This window comes from Hakea prostrata, chromosome 3 (genome assembly GCF_041222555.1).
Source record: "Hakea prostrata isolate BN-2017 chromosome 3, UWA_Hpros_2, whole genome shotgun sequence".
Classification (NCBI taxonomy): domain Eukaryota; kingdom Viridiplantae; phylum Streptophyta; class Magnoliopsida; order Proteales; family Proteaceae; genus Hakea; species Hakea prostrata.
In genome coordinates this window covers 30674715-30686079 of record NC_142602.1, presented here as the reverse complement: position 1 = coordinate 30686079, position 11365 = coordinate 30674715, and the positions used below count along the sequence as shown (strand labels likewise).

The window sequence follows — 11365 nt, the reverse complement described above, 5'->3', positions numbered from 1 at the left end:
TAGGTGTTCGAACCGTAGTTCTATAAGCCCACAAGTACATTATATAGTTCTTCGACCCAAGAAGCTTTGTCGACTTCGAGTCTTCTCTTTATTCCTTCCAGTAGCGTTCGATTAGTAACCTCTACCTGGCCATTGCTTTGGGGGTATGCCACCGAGGACATACGATGCTCGATCATATATGTTCCACGAGAATTGCTCAAATTGTGGACGGTCGAACCGAGTACCATGGTCGGTGACAATTATCTTTGGAATCCCAAAGCGATATATGATTGATTCAAGCACAAATTTCTCCACTTTTTTCTCAGTAATTGTCGCGGGCAATCGGCTTCTACACATTTTGTGAAGTAATCAATTGCTACTATCAGATATTCTCGTCCGCCCGATGCCTTGGTTAATTTGCCCATGATATCAATTCCCCACATTGCAAAGGGAATGGGATTTAGAATTGAAGTCATAATCTCCGCCGGGCGCTTCGATACTATAGCATGAATTTGATGAGTTACTACATCGACGAACGTAGTCCATAGCAGCTTCTTGGATCTTAGGCCATTATAACCCCAATCTTAGAATTTTGTGGGCCAGGGCTCTGCCACCCATGTGAGCGCCACAAATTCCTTCATGAACCTCAGCTAAAGCTGAGTTTGCTCCTTCGGGGCCTATACATCTCATAAGGGGTCCAGCATAAGATCTTTTATATAGTCTCCCATTTTGAATGACAAATCTAGCTGATCGAATCTTGATCAACCTTGCTTCTACTGGATCCTCAGGTAACTTGTCATCTCTTAGATATTCAATTATTGGATCCATCCAAAGAACGTTTCCGCTTCAATATAAGAAATTTCTTTCTCATGATAACTTGGAAAAGTTACCTCTTCAATATAGACCGAAGGGTCTAGATTCTTTTCCTTGGCATTGGCTAGTCGGGATAGCTCATCTGCCATTGAATTTTCATTCCTCGAAATCTGAGATATCTTCAAATTCCGAAATTGGTTCTGAAATGCCTGCACTATCTCCCGTTTGCAAGCGTGGTTCTTTAATGCCATACTCCCCTTGGACTTGGTTGACTATAAGCTGAGAGTCACTATAAATAGTAACATCTGCAATAGCTAATGCCTTTGACAACCGAAGTCCTGCTATTAGGGCCTCGTACTCCGCTTCGTTATTACTCGCATCAAATGCGAATCTCAAAGCATATCGAATAATGAATCCTGCCGGACTTTTTAATAGAATTCCAGCGCCTGCTCCATCTTTATTACTCGATCCATCGACATATACCTCCCAAGTGGTTGGTATAATGGGATCTTCAATGGTGGGTTCCACTGGTGCAGTAGTTTCTACTACAAAGTCGGCTAATGCTTGAGCCTTGATTGCGATCCTGGGCTTAAAGCTCACTTGGAACTCACTTAGCTCAACCGACCAGGATACCATCCTTCCAGACAAATCAGGTTTGTTAAGAACTTTACTAAGAGGAAAAGTTGTAAATACCTCAATTGGATGAGCCTGAAAATATGGCCTTAGCTTCCTGGCGGCCATCATGAGAGCCAGAGCCTGCCTCTCAATCTGCGAATATCTCGTCTCTGCATCCAGCAACACGTGGCTTACATAGTAAATCGGCCACTGTTTCTTATCTTTCTCCCGAACAAGTACTGCATTGACCGCGGAAAGGGATGTCGCTAGATATAGCTGTAATATTTCCCCCTTCTGCAGTGCCGGACAGGATCGGTGGTTGTCCAAGTGCATCTTTTAATTCCTCAAAAGCTTTCGGCACTCTTCGAGTCCACTTTGCTTCCTTACGCCCTTCAGGTCTTTAAGTGCCTTGAAGAAAGGCAAACATTTTTCTCCGGACTTGGAGATAAATCGATTTAAGGCAACAACTCTCCCTGTCAAACATTGTACATCCCGAACGGTTTTGGGAGCCTCCATATCAATCGAGCTTGTATTTTGGCGGAGGATTTGCCTCAATTCCCCTCTCGTGATACCATGAAACCCAAGAATTTACCCGAGGAAACTCCAAAGGCACATTTTTCGGGGTGCAACTTCATTTGATGTTTCCTCGATCGAGAAAACCTCGGTCAAATCTGCAATGTGATTTGCTTTTGTAAAGCTTTTCACCAGCATGTCGTCAACATATGCTTCAACGTTCTTTCCTATCAGCTCTTTGAAAATCTTGTTGACGGCCCTCTGATATGTTGCTCCTGCATTTTTCAAGCCAAAAGGCATGACCTTGTAATAATAGCTTTCACGATCAGTCATAAAAGCCGTATATTTCTCATCTTCCTTATTCATAAGGATCTGATTATACCCCGAGTAGGCATCCATGAAACTTAAAGTTTCATACCCTATGATAGCATCTATCAAGAGGTCAATCCGAGGCAACGGGTAACAATCTTTTGGGCAAGCTTTGTTTAGATCCGTGTAGTCTGTACACATCCTCCACTTCCCATTCGCCTTTTTCACCATCACCACGTTGGCCAACCAAATTGGGCACTCGATTGGTTCTATGAAACAAGAATTCTTAAGTTTTTCAACTTCATTCCGAACGGCTTCATACTTTTCAATAGAGAAATTTCTTCTTTCTCGTATCACTTGGTTTCGCCTTAGGGTCTATCCGAGTTTGTGCTCTGCAATGGTCCGATCGATCCGGAGCATGTCCTCAGCGAGACCACGCGAATACATCTTTATTTTGTTGAAGAAATAACTTCAATTCATCTTTAAACTCTTCCATTGTTTCGGACCCGACATAAGTAATTTTTTTCGCATCCTCGGTACACAGCTGGATTTGCTCTAGTTTCTCCACTGGTTCGGGCCTTTGCATCTCTGTCTCTTCCCGATCATCTCGAACTTCTATGGGGAGGGCAGTAACCTTCTTCGGACCCTCCTTGTCTTTTAAATAGGCAACATAACACTGCCGAGAGATCTTCACGGTCGGAGGAGACTTGACCGATTCCCATATCGAGTCGGGAATTTTATCTTCGAGTGTTTTGTCGAAACAATAGCACCTATCTTAGATAAAGATGGTCGCCCGAGAATCATATTATAGGCTGGTAGTTCTCGAACTACCAAAAAATCGATTCGGACAGTTGTTTCCTTAGGAAAACTTCCAATGGATAAATCCAACTGAACCGATCCTTCCGCCACCTGCAGATGACCCCGCAAAGCCATATAGGTGTGTTGTTGAAGGTTTCATCAAATCTTGATCCACCTTCAATTTTTGATACACTTCGTAAGAAATTAGGTCAGCTGCAGACCTCGTATCAATCAATACTCTATGCACTTCCCGCCGTGCAATCTCTACCTTGATGACTATAGCATCATCATGAGGTAAACAAACATCTCTCTCGTCTTCTTCGTTAAAGGTGATAGAATCTTCACCATTCAGCTTCTTCCGCTTCTGCGCCTCTCCGGCTCCAACAAATTTGGATTTGGTTTTTAAACTCCGGAATGATTCAGGCTCTGGACCCCCGAAGATGGTAAGGATCGGTGACCGAGTAGCAGCTTCAATCACCTCGTTGCCTTTTTGGACTTCGGGGCCTCCCTTGATCGTTCCGAACCGACCGAACGATTCCTTTTAGGGGCAGCCGCACGTGGCCCGCGTGGCTCCTCCCTTCTTCTCGCTAACAAATGCGGACGGATGTCCCCGAGATATCAATCTCTCAATATCCGCCTTGAGATGACGACGGTCATTAGTGTAATGACCATAGTCTTTGTGGAATCGGCAATACTTTTCCCGATCCTGCTACTCTCCGGGTTTCAAAAGAATTTTAGGTGGCCACTTCAAAATATTTTTTCTTTTGAGGATATTCAGAATATCGGCCCGAGGAGCATTCAATGGAGTGTACTCACTTCTGCCGGGGGATCTTTGGTGCCAAGGTTGGGATCTTCCAACCCGATCACGAACATTCTTCTTTGGCTTCTCGCTCGCTCGGGAGCCTTTTGTTCCTTATTGGAGACTTTATTATCTCCTTGGCGCGCATCTAGAATCTCCATGACTTCAGCTCGCTTCGGCATCCTTGTACCAATTCAGCATAAGTCGTGGGTATATCATGTAGTAATAACTCCGGGAGTTTCTGATTTGTGAGTCCTGTGAATAGAGCGGTTCCGGCCACCTGTTCATCCAAGTTTTCTATCTCCATCGTCACTTTGTTGAATCTTTTTAGAAACTCTCTGATCGATTCGTTCCTTCCCTGTTTGACACTAAACAAGGTTTCTTCCGTTTTCTTGACCTGTATCCCACTCTCGCATTCGCCCTATGAATTGGCGTGCCAATTCGTCAAAGTTTACGATCCTTCCCGAGGGAAGGTTAGAAAACCACTTTTGTGCCACTCCAGTTAGAGATGATCCGAAAACCCCGCATAAAATTTCATCGGAATTACCGAAACGCCATGGTCGCGTTGGTAATAGCCAATGTGAGCTGTTGGATCTCCGGAGCCATCGAATGTTGAGAAGGTAGGCAAACGGAAGTTATGGGGAAACCGATATCCCGCGATTGGCTCAGCAAAAGGAGTCTTCCGAATGACTGAGTAAATATCCTCAGTTATTCTTCCCTTAGCCAATTGCCCTAACTTCTCATTGATGTTGGCCAATTCTTGACCAATCTGGGTCGGGTGATCTTCAGCAATACGATCACGACCCCGATTAACACGATCATCACGTGCTACTCGATCATCACGAACAGCCCGTCCTTCACGAACGTTTCTCTCGTCACGAACTGCTCGATCATCACGAACGGTTCTTCTGGCATTCTGTGACCAGACAGATGACCGTCTGCCCAGACGGAAAATTGGTCTGGCATTCTGTTACCAGAAAACGGCGTTTTTTCTGGATTTTTTTATGAACGAAATTTTTCCAAAAAACGGTAAAACACATTTTTTCACTCAAAAAATCATCCAAAAATACATGAAAAAAATCCATCAATAAATTTTAAACAAAATTAATTATCATGGGTAATCAATTCATGCAAAAATTTACAAGGGAAATTCTCAAGAATCTCCCACTCGGACCCCAAACAAAAAAATAAGGGTTTCCATAAAACCCTATCACTTCTCCCATGGGTTTCGTATTAAACCCTGGATTCTCCGTAAACCCTTGATCCTCCCATTGGATCCATACAATGAAATTAAACAATGGGGAGGAACAAAGAACCATGGGAACCAATGTCTCTGATGCCAATGTTGGTAAAACTCCATAGATATCAATATTGTTTAATTGACGGGGGAAAGATTCCTTACCTGGATTCGCTTTCCCTTTTATGAAGTATTCGCAGTGGAAGTGATGCGTCCAAAATTTGCTCAGCCCTTGGATCTCCACGTAGTGTCCTGCAAAACAAAAGCGTCAGATGTGGCCCGACCGCTGGGGTCGGGAGTCCACCTCCGAAGGCTAAGTTAGTTGATGAACTTAATCACAAACGGCTCTGCTAGAAGCACAGAGCTAATGAATGAAGAAACGGGAAAGGTGATCTAGATAGCAGGACGCTGATAGTTGAGGTCTATCAGTATGTATCTGAACCTGAGTCTCAGATAGTATTCTCCTTGATCAATTGATCCGTCCCTCACCTTGTATAGTAGTGAGGTTTATATAGAGTGTACCTTCGAATCTCCTTCGTTGGATGCACTCGAGCCTTCTTCGGGTAGTCGTTGGATCTTATCAATAAGATCCGTTGAGCGATAGACTTCTACTAGTTTGGGCTAGTAGAGGACTCCTCAGATAACCGTTAGGTTATGCGATAGTTATCCCTTTGATGATGATTATCCGCAGCCGTCAGTTTGAGTCTGCTGTCATCAGGGTGATTACCCTAATCCATAAGTAAGATTAGGGCACGCTTGCAGCAGAATAATCTTTCTTCTTCAGCAAGCCGTCTTCTGGATCCGGTTCGCTCGGGAGCGATTCGGTTTTCTCCTTCTCGACCGGGGTCGAGGGTCGGACCAGGTATGAACCCGGTCTGATCATGAACTCTCCATATCAGGAAGTCTAGATCCACGTTCTCGTTCAACCACCGAAGCTCTACCGGGGCGATTCCACAATCACTAGGAAAGGGAATGATATCCACAACCCAAATGCTGTGGATTAATGGAATGAAGATAAAAAACGAGGAAAAGAAAAAATTTCCAAGCCTGCGATTCTAAGAGAGAGGGAGAGAGAGATGGAGCCGCCGTTTCTCAGAGATAAATCTCGTGCGAATGAATCACACACTTACTCACTAATGCGGTGGTTACTAAAATATATAACCCTATTTTGTAACCGCCCTAATAGTGAGTTTCCAATATTGCCCTTGGGCATTTAATTTATTAATCATATTAATAAATTCCAACAATATCCATATGAGTACTCAATCTAGTGAAATCAAACAAAGACCAAACACACCTAATACACTCATTTACTCATAATTACTAAGCACGAGAACACCAAACACTATCTCTAACAATAGTGTAGTTACTAAGCAAGTGAACACCAAACACTATCTCTGGAGAAGAGTTATGATTCTTAGACAAATTGGTTGAGGAATTCATCCATAGTGGTGTATTTCACATTAGGATAAAGCTTGGATGCTTCCACCCCAAATGAAGGTTCTATCTCAAAGTTTGTATGACCTCCCTTCACAAAAACTGAGTGTCCAATTGACAATGCCACATTCATTGGAACAGGTGCCTCTGCAATGACACCAATAAAAAGACAGAACAAAAATTAACCTTTGTCCCTCTCCTATTAGCTGAAAGAGTTTTTAATCTTCTTCTGTTCACTGACCTTCGATGTGCTTGAGTGCTTGATCCTCTGGAATATACACCCTTTCAACAGATTTGCCGATCTTCTCCCAAAGGGACACCACATCATTGAATGAATAAATGTTGCCTGGTGGTCTGATGTAGAGGATCTTGTTCAAGGTCCTTGGGTCATCCACAGCTATGATTGTGTAGGTGCCAATGTCTTTCTCATTGTTAAAAATTGCTGCAGAGAAGAAAACCCAGTATATTAGTTATTAAATAAAATAATATTACATCTAAACTCAATGCAAGGCCAAAGGGAGAAAAAGATTATCAGCATAAATTTTAATTTGGAATGAAGAGAACTAAGAAGAGATAATGCTATGAAGCTCGGGAATAAAACCATAGCTTTTGCTCAAACGCAATGCGGAAGTTCAAAGTTAAAAGAATAGTTAACCTTTAGGGTTTCCATCCCCCAAGATGACGACTTTGTCTCTAGGAGGTGCAGTGGCACCAGGCTATGACAAGTTAGGAAGAAAAGAGCCAGCGAAGAAGTTGACAGAGACGTAGGTGTAGGGAATCCCTTCAGCCTCAACAGTTCGACGGATTTGAGCCTTGATTCCAAATACGGTCTTTGCAGGCTCAACAACATGGCCACGATCCACATCATTCCCAAATTCTGAAGTGAAGAACCCTCTGGAAAACAATTCAAGAGTTGCAATAGAATCATTAAACAAAGAGTCATTCTTTAAATACTTCTCATAATCATTCTAATTATCAAAACCCATAACATATATCTTGTTTTACTTTTATGAAGGAACTGATCTAATTCGAGTACATGAAGTCAAGGTGCCACTTAGGGATGTCAACGGTGTGGTTTGGAGTGGTTTTGGGCTAAAAAACACTCAGCCCAAACACAGCCAGTTAGCAAAATAACGGTTTCGGGCCTGTTTTGGTTTGGTGCGGATTGGGTTCAGGCTAACTAGGGGTTGGACTAACAATCGATACTCGGAGTAGACTAATGGTTTGGGCTAATAATTTATGGTGTGCAAGAAAAAGAACAAAAAGAAATAGTTGAGCATCCTGCAACAAGAGCCAAAATTCTATGGAAAATAAAATTGATATTGATCAATTTTAATTAAAAAAAAGGAAAAGTTATTTCATGTTGTAGAAATCCCACCCACCTTATAGAAATCAAGAACTCAAATATTAAGTAGTAACATAGAAATTGCAAGCTCATTCCTTAGGCTCCATCGGATAATCCTGGAACAAATCTTCAAACCAAAAACCCTTTTAAATTCTAATTTGTGCTATGGTTGATTGTCTCGAAATTGGGTTCTTGTTTTGTGAGAGTGTCGATTTTTTCCCCTTCTATGAAATCTGTCTCTTTTTTGGGTTGGTATTTAATTGATATGCAAAAGAAGTACCTCTGGATAAATATAATCATACTTAATCAACATTTTCATACTTGATAAATATTTACTTAATTTAATCAAACTTTGTACATTCAATTGGACTTTCATACTTAATCCTTTTAATTGTCCCTTACAAGTAATAGAATGACTATTTGATCTTTGAATTTGTGCTCAATTTTTCTGATAGTCTATACCAACTACCTAGTGGTAAATATGGTGATTCAAACAATATTTAATGTAAAACTATAAAAAGGGTTGTAAAATTGGTTATAACGGGTGGCGGTTTGGGTTCGGGTCGGTGTGGGCTCTACCAATTTTAGCCCAAACACAACCCATTAAGGTTCGGTTCGGGCCGGTTCGGATTATAACGGGCCAGGTTTAGGAACCATTGTTTGGTTATTGAATGTTGCGCATTGATGCGCAACACCTGCTGCCAACTCTCGAGATCGGAATCTCAGTCTGTTGGCACAACTGAAGTTGAACCCACTGATTTGCTTTGAGCACAGATCATTAACGTTTGGAAAAAGCTCATTTTCCAAAAATATTTGGTACGGTTCAATGGAAAACGTGAGAATCTAAGGGTTTGTTTGGTTATACGAATTTAAGGATTTGAAATGAAATGGGATTTCAAATCAATAGATTCATGGTTAAAAAAATTAACCAATTGGTTAGCCTCAAATCTATCTAAGTTCATAGAGTTCCGCTGGATAACTCTTTGTGAATCTGTGAATTTCATCTGTTTTATACTTAGGGTAGAATCCATGGATTCCACCCAATATCCAAGAATGGCTTGATTCACATTTTTAAGTAGAAAAATGAAGTTTCAGGATTTCATGAATCCATGGATGTTTTACGACCAAACATAAATCTCCATTTCATGTATCCAAGGATTTGAAATTCCTGAATTCAGATCTCCAATAATTCATAAAACCTTGCAAGAAAAATGTCAAACAGTGACAACTTGCAAAAGTGAGACTCTAGAGTGATTCAATTCGTACAACCCTAGAAGAAAAATGTCTGATATTCATCCTTCTACAGAAATTGGAGAACTCCACAACAGGGTTGCAGGGATTTGATTTGCCTTTTTTAGAGGAGGTTTTAGGGGTTCTCGCTGTTCTACAGGAATCCAAACATTTTATATTTACAACGAAGAGACAAATCAGATTCATCAACATCCAATTTACCTTAACGGTTTCAGCTTCTTTGATACAAACAACGATCTTTGTTTGATCTGCCAATTGCCCGTGACCAATAGTAGAGATCACCACATCGACCTGCTTGATCGGCTTCACCAAACTCTCGTGATTGTACAAGTCACCCTAGACTAGGGGGAAAAAAACATTATCTTCTCCTGACTCGGAAAGAATAAAATAAAAACCCTTTCTCAATAATTTATTCATGCTTAGGTTTCCTGTTCAAAAATGTACTCATGTAGAGAAAGGTTAGGCCACCACCGGGGGTGGTGGTCTAGTGGTCCCAAGCTCACTCCCATGTCCCAGGTTTGAATCCCCTTTGCTTCTCTGTTTATTGCATTGGACAGTTGTGTGCTCTTTGGCTTGGGCATGAGTCATACAAGCTTCTGTGGACTATACTAGGCCTCTGGTGGGGCTTCGCTGATGGGGCCAGTGCTTGCGCTAGTAGTGCACAGGGCTAATGCATGCATAGGTCGCACTCAATAAAAAGTTTGAACATTGCGTAGCGGGGGGGGGGTGCTAGGTCACCGCTACTGCACCCCCTCTTTTAATTACCAAAAAAAAAAAAGAGAAAGGTTACACCAGATTCCTTGAAACTCTCGACAATTTTTGGCTTTGGCTGGATTAGAAACAGTGCTTTCTCTGATCAAAGCAAATGTTGGGTGACCAGATTTGGCGCTCACTTCAACGATGAACTTTTTGATGTAACCAGTTCCTCCAATGATCAATACCTTGTTGGTTCCAGCCATTACTTAACTGTGATTAAGGGTATCAATTGCGTACCGAAACCGTTTAACCATACCGAACCTCGCCGTCTAAAATCGCACCGTACCGTAGGGTTCTGGTTTTAGGTACTCATACCGTCGGTATGTACTAAAACCGTACCGAATTGGTACCATACCAAATTAAGGGATATAAATTGTAATTTTACCATTAAAACACTTTACCTTTACCCTATCCCTAATTCCCTATTTCAATTTTACATTTCATCATTCACTCCTCTTCTTACATTTATTTGTTTTGTCTCTATTAATTAGATTTACTTGCTTTATCTTTGTTAATATCAAATTCTATCGATTGATCAATCAAAATTTAATTAGGATCTTAATAAACTAATAACAAAAGTGGCATAAGTTCATTCGTACCAAAACTGAACAGCACTAGATACCGTGTTTAAACCATTTTCCCGCACCAATTTAATATCGAAACCGTACAGAACATTTTTTAGTAAATACCGAAACTGTACCGTACTGTGTAAATTCGGTACCGTACGGTTCTGGTTTTCGGTATTCAAAGTTGGTACCGAACCGAAACCGTACCAATTGACACCCTTAACTATGATTACAATCAAAGAGAAACAAGAACGACGATGGTTGTCAGAGTGTAGTGGTGATTAGGAATTCCATGCTCTACCAACATGTTTATAACGAGCCGAGCATAGGCTGCATAGCCTTCTGGTGGTGAATTTACGTAAATGTCCTTCCTAGATCATCGTGTGAGTGTGGACCAGGGTTGGAGGAATTGTGGGCTCCACAAAGACATCTAGAAGTTCTGGACCAATAGCGGTTTAAGGACTCGAACCAATGGTCGGTGAAATCTCCCTGTCTTTGGCTAATAAAATTACGTAGGATTCTCCTTCTAAAAATCTATTTCCTAATATATCCTCTTATTTTAATAAATATAAAGGATGAATCTACAAAACATTGTTAGACATGGCCCCACCCTGAGGTCGGGAGGCCACCTCCAAAGGCTAAGTTAGTTAAGGAACTAATCACAAAGCTTTGGCGAGTTGCAGAGAAGAAATTGAATATGATAGTAATGGAAACGGTTCAGATACCTCGTCTATGCATAGGCTACTTGTTTATATAGGTTTTACCTCTAATTCTTGATCGTTGGATGCATTAATGCTTCTCTCTTGGTGGCCGTCTGATTGTAGGATTTTGCCCTTTTTCTCGGGGGTGGAAGTAGTTTCCATGTTTAATACGATTACCCACTCCTCAGAGTGGCAGTAACCGTTTATAACTCAATCGCGTATCTCAAATTTTTTGGGGTTGTGCTT

The 11365-nt window shown here is 41.5% G+C and overlaps 1 pseudogene; it reads right to left on the bottom strand.

Annotated features, from left to right (window-relative positions):
* Positions 1-6480: 6480 nt before the first annotated feature.
* Positions 6481-10055, bottom strand: LOC149022058 (phenylcoumaran benzylic ether reductase Pyrc5-like; annotated as a pseudogene).
* Positions 10056-11365: the final 1310 nt, after the last annotated feature.